The following is a 15027-nucleotide window of genomic DNA, read 5'->3' on the forward strand; positions in this document are numbered from 1 at the left end:
AATGGTCCCAGCTATGGAAAATATACCACTGACAGTACTACTCTGTATGTTGGTATATGTCAATTTCTCAATCATGCACTCACAAATCTTTCTATGATGAATGCTACAGCAGACTGGGTAGAAGAAAAGGAAAAGGGCCAAAAAAAGAGGATGAATAAGGAGGAGGAGGAGGAGGAGATGAGGTGGGAAAAACGAAGAGCAAAAGAGAAACCAAGCATCCTTGGTTGATGAAATACACTGCAATAGCAGTACATGTACATTTGTACTTCGGCTTCAAAAATACAACAAAGAAATCAGATGAGAAGCATTGAATGTATGGATTTATGCAAAATATTCAACTTAATTTCTTTCTTTTTTTTTACAATATATTTTATGTCTAGTTTATTATTCATCTTTTTTCTTTACAGTACAAATATCTACAGCGTATATGTACGATCGTCAGCATCACATGTACAATCTGTACATGTTGTCATACATTAATAACCCGCTACGTATATTGTTCATTCGATGTCATGAAATGTGGTAGTACGGTATATAAGCAATAACTATACACATGCACACTGTTTGAAACTTTCCAATGATCAGCAATATAACTATTAACAGTAACTTGCAGCGGTGAGTTTTGTGTATATGAGGACTGCCCGCATTAGAGGGCTCATGACTTTAAAGGCTTTCTGAAATACAAATACATGTTGATATGTGATGATTTATGATACCCTCAACATCAATTATGCGGTGAAACTAATTTTTCTTCTATTGGAAGGTGCATTAAACATTAAACATATCAGTACTTTAGCAATGATTGACAGATGAGGTCACAACAGGAAAATTGGTTTGGAAGGATTTGGGGGGGGGGTGTATCCAAGTAATCTGAAGAAAAATAGAAGAAAAATTAGTTTAGAATACATGGAATGTTTCTAGATATTCATTTCAGTGCAAAAGTGATGTGAGGGTATCATAAATCAACACAAATCAGCATGCATTTGTATTTCAGGGAACCTTTAAGACAAGCTCAATGTGACCGGACATAGTGATGACTTCGTTATGTTTCCTCATAATTCATTTTTATGTGAAACCAGTCATTCAAGCGTCAATTTTGAATTTTATAGAACACATTAGAAGTCTTAGACCTGTGGTGACTAATGCTCGCGTAATTATAGCCACAACATATTACAATTGATGATGCTAGAGTTACTAGTCATATAATTGATGTCGGGAGCATGGTAATTAATTTGAAATCAAGGAGGGGAAACCATGCGAAATGACATACTTCATTTGTAACCGTCATGGTGAAATCAGATATCAGTTTATAAGTCTAAAACATTAATGATGTCTGCAACTCACCGGTCAGTCTATCTATCTATCTATCTATTTTCATTTTATCTATCTATCTATCTGCATATTAATGTCTTACGTACAGTCAACATCATGTCGACCATGCACAAGTCAAAAAACTGGACAAATCAAATCAAATTTCTACCCTGGATGGATTATTTCGTTATCACATCAGCTGTTACACCTTTTCTATCTCTCCGGTCCCCATGAAGGTATACATGTATGTTCAATTAATACAAGGCGCACCAGCTATTCTTTCAGCACAGAGTGCAGATAAAAATGGTTAGCTTCTATGATGTTTATACAATGGTTATACAATATAGACATAATACAAATTAAAATGATTCCCGTTCATGATTAACACACAGTCTTTCCTGCAACAAAGTCTCTACCATTGCCGCCCATATAAGCAACGATGAGAACCAATAAACCTAGGCACGGCGCTGTTGGTCGATGGAACACAGGCGATCCATTACAGAGATCTTCTTCACAACAGTGCGTACAGGTTTCCATGTCTGAGAATGTCGGATCCCTGTAACAGACTTCTAGGCACTCTGAGCCGCAGTATCGCGACGTGGCGTAGAATTCCATCGACTCGACGCCCAGATCGTCCACAACATCTAGCATGGTGACAGATTTCTGTGACGCAAGAGGGAAACATATTTTTACTTTTTTTTTTTTTTTTTTTGGATGAAATATAGTCACGGGGTTGTAAAGGCAATTGATTAATTGAAAGAAATCTGAAGCGTTGGGTCCGAAAAATCCAATATGAATGTCCAAGCGGAATACTGGGTAGTAGGCCTACTGCTGTTTAATGCCTCCTGTAATATTACAGTGTATTCCATGTATTTTGTTCCCCTTGTCCAGAGTTGCACGGGAACAAAACATTACTTGGCAGGATTCGAACACGGAACTTCCGTTTTAAGAGTCTTGTATACACTACACCATGTATCACCCCAGAATGAAATATAAACGCTAAATGTAATAACTACCCTAAATGTAATACACCTTAACCCTAAATGTAATAACAACCCTAAATGTAATACATTTTAACGCTAAATGTAATAATCGAGTCAACCCTAGATGTAATAACAGGAGACAACCCTAATGTAATACGTGTCAACCCTAAATGTAACAACAACCCTAAATGTAATACATTTCAACCCTAAATGTAATATCGACCCTAGATGTAATACTTTTTAACCTTAAATGTAATATCGACCCTATCAAATGTAATACATCTTAACCCTAATCGACCCTAAATGTAATATACCTTAGCCCTAAATGTAATAACAACCCTAAATATAATAGATTTCAACCCTAAATGTAATATTGACCCTAAATGTGATACATCTTAACGCTAAATGTAATATCGACCCTAAATGTAATACATCTTAACGCTAATAACAACCCTAAATGCAATGCATTTTAACGCTAAATGTAATTACGACCCTAAATTTATACTCTTCATTATAGAGAGTGTAACCAACGCAGAATATCGGGCAAAAGGTCGGAGGGTATACGAAGGGGATATGACGCAACTTTCTATAGCACTCTTGAAATAGCAGCAATAGTTGCTGAGATTTGTTTTTGTTGTTTACCCAGGTAAAAATCACACAGTCTTATTAAATCCATTGTTTGCTGCAAAGTTAATTAGGTCCATGTGACATAGTTTTTAAATCTATTATCTTTATCATACAATCACACAAACATTTTGTATTCCAATCTTTATTCAGTGTTCATGATTGCTTACAGTTTTGTTGAAAAAGAAAAAAAAAACTGTAAACAATCATGAACACTGAATGAAGTTTGGGATACAAAATGTTTATGTGATTGTATGATAAAGGTATAGATTTAAAAACTATGTCACATGGACCTTAACTTAGCAGCAAACAAAGGAATTGATAAGACTGTGTGATTTTTACCTAGGTAAACAACAAAAACGAATCTAAGCAACTATTGCTGCTCTTTCAAGAGTGCTATAAAAAGTTTCGTCATATCCCCTTTGTTTACCCCCCTGACCTTTTGCCTGATATTCTGCGTTCCTTACACTCTCTATAGTGAGGTGTTTAAATTTAGGGTCTTAATTACATTAAGCGTCAAAATGTATGACATTTAGGTAGGGTTGACATGAATTACACGTGATATTTAGGATTGTTATTTACATTTAGCGTTAAAATGTTTTGCATGTAGGGTTGTTATTACATTTAGCGTTAAGATGTATTACATTTAGGGTCGATATTACATTTAGCGTTAAGATGTATTACATTTAGGGGTGAAATGTATTACGTTTAGGGTTAAGGTGTATTACATTTAGGGTCGATATTACATTTAGGGTTAAAGGGTGTGTACAGTTCTGGTCGAGGTGAAGATTTAGCTTTTAACGCTTTGTGAGATATTCAGAAACCACTCTATGAGATGTCAAAGAGCATGCAGTTCTAAGGGTATCAAAAGTTGATGAAAATCGGTTTTGAAATGGCTGAGATATCCCAAAACAAGGTGAAATAAAGAGATACTAATAAAGTTGGGGGCATGTCGCCTTTTATTATTAGCACTTTTTTGGATATCTCAGCCATTTGAAAACCAATTTTCATCAAATAAACGTTGAATCCTTCTTAAAATTACATGCTCTTTCATATTTCATAAGAGGCTTTTCATTATCTCACTTAGGAATGTTCAAAACATGAATCCCTACCTCAACCAGTACTGTACAGTCCCTTTAAGATGTATTACATTTAGGGTCGATATTACATTTAGGGTTGACATGTATTACATTTAGGGTTGTTATTACATTTAGGGTTGACACGTATTACATTTAGGGTTGTCTCCGGTTATTACATTTAGGGTTAAAATGTATTACATTTAGGGTTGACTCGATTATTACATTTAGCGTTAAAATGTATTACATTTAGGGTTGTTATTACATTTAGGGTTGAGGTGTATTACATTTAGGGTCAATATTACATTAGCGTTGATATCACATTTAGGGGTGATACACACCATAAATGTTGCAGTGTCCCCTCCCCACAACAAAGAAGAAAAGAAATGTATAAAATAGAGCAAAATAATGGTTGTCATATAGGAAAGAAGGGAGTAGAATTTAGAAATGCACATTGATCATGGTAAGACAGATCTTTGTCTATTCTTGTTTACTCACGATGCAGTATTGTTCGCATTCAATGATGGTTATGTTGATCAGCGGGACAGGATTGGGAAACGGTTCGGAGCAGTCCGGGACTGTGCCATTCACGTTTTCACACTCGTAACACCGTACGGCAACACTTGGCCCTGAAACAATGCAGAGAGATAATATATTCAATTCGTTTGTTTGTTTGTGTGTTTGCTTTTTGTCAGAAACGATAGACCGTAAGAAAAGATGTCACTGGGATAATGATAATGAAAAAATAAATAAACCAACGTATGCACAAATATATGAATGGACGAATGAATGGTTGAATGAATGAATGAATGGATGGATGAAGGAATGGATACATAAAAAGAGTAAGTAGACGTAGAATTATGAGAACATATGAAGAAAGCAACTTGAAATGCAAGTAAAAAGGGAAAGAGATGTTTTACACGGGAAACACTCAATGATTGCCTGATGGACCAGAAGTCTTCGACCACTTTTTTTTTTTTTTTTTTTTTTTTTTTAGTCTCGGAAGATATTTCCTCAGTTCAGAATATAACGCAGTTTTATTTGGAGTTGAATCAAATGAATCGATAAAAAAAGATAATTGATATGATAAAATATAACTGTATAAGTCGCATTATCGCTTGATATACCTATTTTTCTTTCCAACAGATTATGGTATAATAATTATGATATAAGAAATGGTGACACAACAAACTATAACTACATCCTCCACGTGCAGACTCCCCCCCCCCAAAAAAAAACAAAACAAACAAACAAACAAACAAACGTAAAAAAGAAAAAAAAATCATAACGCACGTGAAGTTCTGATACAATGTTACAGAATTGTGTAAGTGGGAGAGGATATGACTGATGTATAGATGAGTGCTCGAACACAACAGATAAAAAATAATACGCAGGGGATTGTAATCGGTACCTTTTTATACATGCAGTGAAAAAAAAAGAACCAACAAACAGACACGCACCTACAGTGTATGTGACTCACTCGTACACACACGCTTACACACGAAGACTATCACGATGGGTGCGTTGTTGTTGTTGTGTTTTGTTGTTTTTGTTTTTGTTGTTGTTTGTTTGTTTGTTTGTTTGTTTGTTTTTTTTTTGGGGGGGGGGCATATTTTATTTTACAAACAACTAGTCTGAAATTCGGCGATGTCAATATCAGCTCCTTTACATCTACCGATACTCACCTACTGACAAAAGTGATATCAGCACTCCAATCACGATCATGTGGGAGACAGTTTCAGCTCCTGTGAACACGTGGGATCTTCTTCTGTCCATTTCGCCCCGTATACCCATAATGGTACTGGCAGGCCTACAATGATAAACGTCAAGCAAATTTCAAAATGTACTTATCTTTCAATAATGAGGTCCTGTATACGGTCATTGAGTCAGCATGGCTGGCAGCAGGCAATACAGGGCAGTCACCTCAAAACATCAGTGCATTGATTTCATATCCATGATGCAGGATTTTTTTTTTAATCAAAGAGTGTCTTCAAAGTGAAATATGGATGTAGAGGAATTATGCAGATGCGTGGCATCACCTCATCACTGTTGAATTCAAGATACTCATGCAGTGGGTAGACTCAATCATCCAGCCCCTATGACAGAACAATAACTGATTTGCCTTTCATATCTTATTCTGTTGATTGGATTCACGCAGTTTCTCTCTCTCGATTTCCATCTGTATGGCTCCTATACTATAGTATTAACCTGTTCCGTACGGGAACTATGGTGGCCTGCGTGTTAAACATAATGAGCATTTCATTCAGCATGGAATGGATTAACACATCACATTGTGTATACATCAGGTGCATGCACGCACCACGACTTTTGACAATAACATGCATCAAAGAATGAGAACACCGAGGTATATGATATTTCGTTATGTTCGTTAGCATGTGTAGGCGATCTCGACAGCAATCACGGTCTCAAAGAAACGATTTCGCAGTTGAGGAGGAAAAGCAATGCTGACCTTAGTATAAAGTGATTTCCAATGAGTGGTCCTGGGCTGGGCTCTCTTGTGGTGTGACGCATTAGAGATGTCAGCAACTTTGTGATGTTATATCGAGCAGACACCACACATCAAAGGGACGAAGCTGATTGAGAAACGGCGAACACAGAGGTTAAAGATTGATTCCATGATATTTTGACAAGACGAGGCATTGCTAATGAAAAGTTACGGTTATGCAATGGCGAGATCCACAGAGCAAGTCAGACATAGTATGTGTTGTATACGTAAAATGATATCGTGGGTTACACCAAGGATATGGCAAGCGGTAGAGAATATCGATTTTTACTTGAACAGTCCTTTGTTAATTCCTTAGCTTCTCCTATAGGCCCTAGTCGGTCTGTCTTGAATTGAAGAAAAGCCTTTTCTTTTCCCACTCGACAATCGATATTGAGATATGTAGGTTGGAGGGAGGTGTCGGAAAAGTGCCAAAATGACCTGGCTCGAGCAAAATTGTAAAATAATGTATACTTTATAAATAATGTCCTGTTTACCTTTGGGAACAGTGATTTAAACAATGTTCAAAGTATCAAATTTGATGCATATGTGTATAAAGAAAGCAGGTCTGAACCATGTATCACAAAACATCCTACCATATAAACTTTTCGCAATAAACCTAAAATAATATAAGGAGGCATCACAATTTTCTCATTAAACCATAACCGCGTAGACGGTTTAGTCCGGCAACATTTTTATTAGAACTTTATTCACATTTTGTGTATTTAACAATATTTAACATCAATTATACGAATTCAAACTTTTCCGGTCGTTGTTTCTATAAACTCACATTTTGGAACAATTTTAAATCATTAATGGTGCAAATGGTAAATTATGCCTTTAAAGGGATGGTAGAGTTTTGGTTGAGACCTAATTTTAGGTTTCTAACATTTTTTTGGTGAGATAATGAGAAACCTCTTATAAAAATATGAAAGAGCATGTAATTTCATGAGGAATTTAACGTTTATTTGATGAAAATTGGTTTTGAAATGGCTGAGATATCCAAAAACAGAGCGATTCTGAGTAAGTGTGGGACCCACAATCTATTACGATCGCTTTGTTTTACTTTGTTTTTGGATGTTTCAGTCATTCCAAACCCGATTTTCTTCAAAATAAACTTTGAATTCCTCTACAAATTGGTATGCTCTGTACTATTTCATAAGTGTTTTCTTGGTATCACGCAAAAAGTTAAAAGCCCAATTCTCATCTCCACCAATACTGTACTATCCCTTTAACATTAAAGCTCATGATTAGTCAGCTGTAGCAATGCCCAACATAGTGCTTCTGTACAGTATGAACAATAATTATATTGTTAGCTCACCCACTTCTCTCCAGATGATCTGCGGCACGCAACTATTACTTTTCTTTGAAGTCTTGTCACACAGTCATCCGATCCGTTGCTTACCATCGATACTCCTGGAGGTCCAAAAACTTATCGGGTAAAATATAAACTTGTCGAAATATTCTCAGCACCATGAGGATTGGAATTATTCCTCTATGCCAAGTCTAATTCTTTGGGAGTAATCAGATTTATAGGATTTCCCAGTATGTATACACACATGCATTCCACACACACACTTTGAAGTTTGTCCTTCATCATCAGGTAGAGCAAAATAACACCTTTTCAGTGATACGGTCTTCATAGTTACTTGTAACGTAAGAAATATTCTTGAAGTTATGATTACACAATCATGTATCTCATATTCTCTCGCCATTTTAATTCTAACATTTTTTTTTGTTTTTGTTTTGGAGCTTAACCACAAATGATAATTATATATGAACTTCATAAAAAGATATAGTTCTGCGATAAACCTCTGCAATCATTCTATATTACGAGTAATGCTCGGAAATTTTAGAAACTTTTTTTTTTTTTAAGTTTGAAAGTTGGCTATAAAGAAACACACAAAAAACAATGTGTCTGCTATCCGTGTCTCTGGTATAGGGTATATTGAATGGGAGAAAGGGGGATAGATTGAGAGAGCCAGAGAGAGAAAGAAATAACCCAAAGACAGCAAGATTTTTTTTTTTTTTTTTACATAATTATATAACATCATGAAGCTCTGAATATACGGAGGCAAAAAGGAACGGTATAAAGGCTCCTTATGGTTATGAACAAGAGAAATAGAGTGATTGATTTATATCATAATCAAGAGGAATGTTTCTTGAACAGAGAAAGATATATATATATTCATTATTCAGTACACTGATGAAAGTGGCCCGACTTAATTCTTCCTGTTTTTGCAACTTCATGTTCGGGCTCCCAGAATATGAGGGAATTGGCGGCACAGTGTCCCTCTGATCTCATCTTTCTCTCAAGCAGTTTGTCAGACACTTTTTATGCCTCCGCCACGAAGTGGTGCCGGAGGCATTATGTTTTCGGGTTGTCCGTCCGCATTCGTTTACGCGATAACTTGAGAAATGTTGACTGGAATTTTACCAAACTTGATCCAAGTATAAAGTATGATGGGGCAATTATTTGATTAGATTTTGGGTGAAATCGGACAAAGGTCAAAGGTCAAGGTCAAATCATGAAATTGTATCCGTTTACGCGATAACTCAAGACTGGATGGAGCAAATTTCACCAAACTTTGTCCGAGGTTAATGTATGATGGGACAAATACATGGTTATTTTTTAGTGAAATCGGACAGAGGTCAAAGGTCAAAGATCAAGGTCAAATATTAAAATTTATCTGTTTACGTGATAACTCAAAACTGGATGAAGCAGCTTTCACCAAACTTGGTCCAAGGATGATGTATGATGGGGCAATTAGTTGAGGAGATTTTAGTGACATTGGCAAGAGGTCAAAGGTCAAAAGGTCAAGGTCAAATGCTAGAAATGTTGCTATTTCCTCCACATCTATGCAATTACCCGAAGGTATTTTATTGAAACTTAGTGTAGACATGTACTACTGTGCAAAGATTCTCCAGATAGAGTTTCATGTCATAAGGTCAAAGGTCAAGAGGTCAAAGGTTAGGTGAAAATGTGGCAATTTCACTTTCCTCCCAAATTCTTCAATGTATCTTCATGGAACTTGGTACATATGCATGTACTAACTGGCAGGGATTATCTAGGGAATTTAGGGGTCATGGGTCAATAGTCAGGGGGTCAAAGGTCAAAGTCAGCTCAAAATTTTACTGTTTCCCCTCATATAGTTAGTATATGCAATGCTTGCATTATTCGTTTTTAAACTTGATATAGGCCTATACATGTATTACTTAATGGAGATGCTCTGGGAAATTTCAAGCCAGAATGTCAAAGGTCAAAGGTTAAGGGTCTAGGTCAGGTTTAAACTAGAAATGTCGCTACAGCGACTGGTTATACCCCCGCCAAACAACATTTCATAAGCTTTGGTCAAAAAACTGAGGAAGTAGTTAAATCCGCAAGATCTTTCCTTGATCTTTTGCCATTAATATGCCGTTACCATGGCAACGTACTTTCGGGTACTGTCGAAAAATGCGTCTTGCACATCTACAACCAAAGGCACACATCTGTACCAAGTTTCATGGAAATTGGGCAAAAACTGAGGAAGTAGTTTGCAGCACAAAATTTTCCATCATTTTGGCTCATAATATGTGAGCTGTTACCATGGCAACATACTTTTTGTCACTGTCAAGAAATGTGTCATGCTGACCTATATCCTAAGACAAACATTCAATATGAATTCCATGAGAATTGGAAGAACACTGATGAAGCAGTTTTGCCATGAAGCATTTTGCCCTATATTTTACCAATAACATGCCGTTACCATGGCAACGCACTTTTTGCCACTGCGGAAATATGTGTCTTGCACATTAACATATTCAGATGAACATCTGTACCTAATTTCATAAAAATTGATCAAAAACTGTGGGAGGAGTTCGTGACGCAAGATTTGTACCCATTTTTGCCCATAATATGCCGTTACCATGGCAGCGTACTTTTGGGTACTGTCAAAAAATATGTCTTGCACATCTACAACCCAAGGCACACATCTGTGCCAAGTTTTATGGGAATCGGTTGAAAACTGAGGAAGTAGTTCGCGACGCAAGATTTGCAACGGACCGACCGCCCGACCGCCCGACCGTCCGCTGATTCCTATATACCCCCTTCAAACTTCGTTTGGCGGGGGTATAATAAGAAAACATCTATTTTGTACTGTAATTACATTCTTTCTTCATACCTTGAATATTACTCAATGCATAAACTTATAACAGGGTCGGTAGAAGTCAAATAAAAATCCTTAGTTCCCCAAATATGTGTACCTGCACTCTTAGACAATAGCAAACCCAGTTTGAGGAAAGTGAACATTCAAGATGTTATTTTCTGACAAACCTGTCATATCAATATTTTGCCAGTCATGTGAAACTATCATCTCACATTGTGAATTAGACATTGTACTATACAACTATTAGGAGAATCATGTATTATGGCGGAGGCATCAGTCGCCATAGCGACATATCTAGTTTCATGTACCATAGGCTTACAAGTTATCATTTTTAACGTAGTCACTCAACAACGCATTAAGAATTGAGTATATGAATATAAGAACGACCCAAGTCCATGGAAGACCATTTCGAGTAAACTTCATATCTTTTTTATTTCTCCAATGATATTCTATTCAATTGTGATGGGAAGGATACATATTAGAATATATATTATTATGACAATTAACATTTACATCAATTGTGGAGAGGCCATTTTGTGTGGTGGACTTGGGTCGTTCTTTGATTCATATGCACTTGGGTCGTTCTTTGATTCATAATTCAATTATACATGATATTCTGCTATAGAGATGAGAGAAGGATGAGAGAGGACGCTGTTGGCCCAAAACCACTATTTCGGCACAATTGGACAATCGCAAAACGCGAAAATTAAAGCTGTTGGAATAGGTTTCATTTTCAAACCAATCCACGACACAAATATTCAAGTTTGTAGTTGAAAAATATGAACACATAATTTTGCTTTATTTTTGTGGTGTGATAATTTTTTTCATAGGGCGTAAATTTCATAATGTAACATACGTTACCAATGTCATTCTTTTCAAATGCTTTAAGATTGGTGACTGCAGTCTATGATTGAGATAATTATGCGTCAGATGTGAAGTATACCATCGGCTGCCATGTTTGTAAATGTTGCCTGCAGATGGGAAGGATGGCAAATGACCTGTATGCTATACTGAACACAGCATGTCCTATTGTGTCAAACCTTATTTCATGTAATGTGCATTTGTTTTCTCGATAATTTGATGTCAGACTTTCTTCAGAAAATATTTTCAACATTTATCAGTCCCAAATTGCCAGCCAATTCTTGAATATCATCGATGAAACATGTGAAACTATGTGCGCAAAAACATATTCGTAAGATTCCACGTAACGCATGTTTCACGTTAATGTAACGTAAGTTACAAAGATAATACTACTACATGTTCAACTGATTTTGGTACTTTTTCTTTTTGGATTTGGTATATATTCTTACATTAATTTCTCGTCAACTGTAAGTGAACGTATATCATAACACGATGTCGCAATATCATGGTGATACAATTCTCAAAAATTACAATTAAAATTGTTGTAAAACTACAAGACTTTATAACATGTCCGCGTATAAACTCTGGAGTAGAACATAAATCTGTTACTGTTGATATTTTGAAGACAATTGGCTTCATACTTATGAATTTATGGCATTGAAATGATAAGAGTTGGGAACATGCTGTTTCGTGCCTTCACGGACGAAAATATTGTCATGATGTACGTGTAATATAAAACGAGTGGTGGGTAATGTATGTTTCACTTCAATTTTATCATAATGAAAGTTTTCGTATGCTTGATGTCTTGTAACGTGTTATCTTCATATTGATGTCTTGTAACTTGTTATCTTCAGCTGTCAATTCATGCTGTTGAAAGATATGTTTCGAATCCATAACTTTGCAGACTCCATAACTTTGCTGTCGCAACAGTTACTCTATGAGGGAACAGTTTGAAAATAGCAGTTGCAATACAATAGTATTCACAAAATTTTTAACACTTGTATGAAACAAGAAACGGCAGAAACGAGATGGTTACTCTATTAAAGTGCTTCATAATGAACAATAACGCCGTATAATTGCTTGTATTTAAAATGTCTGAACTCGGTAAACAAGAGATAGGGAAAGAAGGAACCAAGAAATGTTCTTTGTTAATTAGATAAATGACCACTTTACTGAGTTGACTAGGGCAAATAAGGTCGATGAAATAACGTCAAATTACATGGTTGCATTTTTAGCACAATACTGGGTAGGATGAATGAAATTGTCATTAGTAAAATGGGTGGACTCGTTTTTCCTGTATGCATAAGACAGTATAATCCACAAGGATGACAAGAATAACAAGTCTTGCATTAATAATTCTTGCAGTATCTGGAAATTGTCTCCTGGAAAAATGTTTTTGAATCTTTCAAAAGAAAAGTGAGAGGGCAAGTTGCTATACATGCACAACAAAGGTACTAATAATGATTACAGGCAGGCCCGTAAGTAGGATTTTTATGGGGTGGGGGATGGGGTCAGAGTTAGAAAAAGTCGACCACTTCCAGTTTTAATCACCAGCTGACAAGGAGAAAAATAAGAGCTCCCGTGCCACTTTTTTTCATTTCTTTTGCCGGGTTTCATCGACTGACAAGCAAGAAAAAAGAAAGAAAGAAAAGAAAAGTGAAGAAATATAAAAAAAGGCTTCAGCTCAATTCTTTGCTGCCAGTACAAGCCCGATTTCATGTTATTTTTATTCATTTCAAACTGGGGAGGAGGATTCTGCGATTCATTTTTTCTTTTTATTTCCTTTTGTTTATATTTTGACTGCTGGCAAAGATGCGGGGGACCTCGAACCCCCTCCCCTATAGTTACCCTGGTAGGATAAATAAAAAAAAAAAAAAAAAAGATGTGTGACTTTGCTTCTTTTCTTTGTCAACTACGCGACGGGTACATGTGTTTTCTTTTTTTAAAATCTTTGCTTAGAGATATTGAAGCTTATACATACGTTGCCTATAATATATATGGGGTTTTAATCTCAGCACTGCTCTTCCCCATTGCAACTGCATTAACTTCAACGAGAAGGAAGAACAAAAAATGTGGATGTCTTAAACATATAATTTACTTAAACATACATCACTGTAATTATTATTATCATGTAGGCCTGATCTATGATGGTATATACTCAGCAATAGTTAAAATTACATTTCTTTAATGCACTGTATTTTTGTTACCTTTTCTTCATTCAAAATGTGTTTTTCTTCACTTTGAGATCATCAACGATATTACGACACTGTAATTTGAGTTAATTTTCTCCGTTAATAATAGTCAGATAGTAAGTCACCATATTGGTTTATGATAACCGAAGATAAATATAATTGAAAAGACGTATTTCCCTACGGAATTCCTTCAACTATAGTTCTAGAACAATTAAATGTTATTTTTATCCACGCACATTCTCTAAGATATCCTTTTTCAATGACATGAATTGATGAAACTTACGTTACCTAAACTAGAAACTTACGTTATTAATGCAGGGACCTGATCCAATAGTTTTGAAGTAGAGATCTGCGTAATCTCTAATTTTATTAGCTATTCATTGAATTTTCTTAAAACAATGTTAAATTCATTGTTTATACCGGGAATATGACATCATTAAAGCCAAGTTGAACATCAACGCCCACCAAACGATTTTTTTTTTAAAGATACTATGATTATGTCCCCTTTAACTGCATCCTCCTAACAAACAAGAACATACAGCTGTAAATGAATTTGACATGTTTTGACGGAGAAACTCATCAACATCATAACTGCAACAATTAAATTATCTCAAATTAAAAGGGCTTTTCCGTGGATTGTCTGCTATTAACACGACAACATCTTAAAACTTATAGTTACCAAAATTTGAAACATACGTTACTCAATAAATTGAGTGATTTATTTCAAAAGAATAAACCTGTACAACAAAGTAATAACTGGATTTTTACGGTGGAATCTACTGACTTAATAAACACACAATAAACAGAAGTAGAGCATGATTCTATGAAAAACAACAACACATTTCCAGCAATCAAATACTTACTCAGTTTTTCAACGTTTGCACGCTGCCAATGCTCAAGATGCCAGTGAAAGAAGTTGCTGAGCTATCCCATGACCTCAAATCGACGGCACAGATTCGAGAAATGTACATTTAGATAGTAATTGATGGTGTAATTAAGCTTTCTGTCATTTGGCGGTAACGTAAGTTACATCACGTATGTTACACTTGTGGATTAATATAAGTTAGCAACATAATAATGAATCTTTTGCCACCCATTGGTATGACGACAATCTACTCCATTAGTCTCAACTCTAGAACAATCATTTAGAGCCATGCACCTTCATACTTTTTACAAAGATGGTAACGTATGTTACTTCTCTGGAAATCTACCTTTTTAAAATCTATATTTGCGAGATTAGCAGTCGCATGTCTTTTGAAGCTGAGTGATGAAATATTTTTTAACATAAACTTAGACCCCTTTTGGTCAGAAAAACAATACAATTGTGTAGTA

This window comes from Diadema antillarum, unplaced genomic scaffold, assembly GCF_040938485.1.
Source record: "Diadema antillarum isolate AM-2024a unplaced genomic scaffold, OU_Dant_1.0 seq00000602_RagTag, whole genome shotgun sequence".
NCBI classification, from domain to species: domain Eukaryota; kingdom Metazoa; phylum Echinodermata; class Echinoidea; order Diadematoida; family Diadematidae; genus Diadema; species Diadema antillarum.